Here is a 212-nt window from a genome sequence, read left to right as displayed (position 1 = left end):
GCGCTTCACTGGCGTTGCTCGCGGCAGAAGTTGAAAATTTCTCAACTTCTGCCGCGAGCAACGCGAGTGAAGCGCCGCCGACGGATCCACAATTCCTTTCGGCAAAGCTTGACGTCACCCATTCAAAGTCAATGGGAAGCGTTGACGCTTGCGCCCCGTGTGAACACACCGTAACGGCGGCGCTTCACTCGCGTTGCTCGCGACAGAAGTTG

Source organism: Garra rufa, chromosome 8 (assembly GCF_049309525.1).
Source record: "Garra rufa chromosome 8, GarRuf1.0, whole genome shotgun sequence".
In the NCBI taxonomy this organism is placed as follows: domain Eukaryota; kingdom Metazoa; phylum Chordata; class Actinopteri; order Cypriniformes; family Cyprinidae; genus Garra; species Garra rufa.
The sequence above is the reverse complement of the archived record's forward strand: the minus strand, read 5'-3'. Positions refer to the sequence as shown.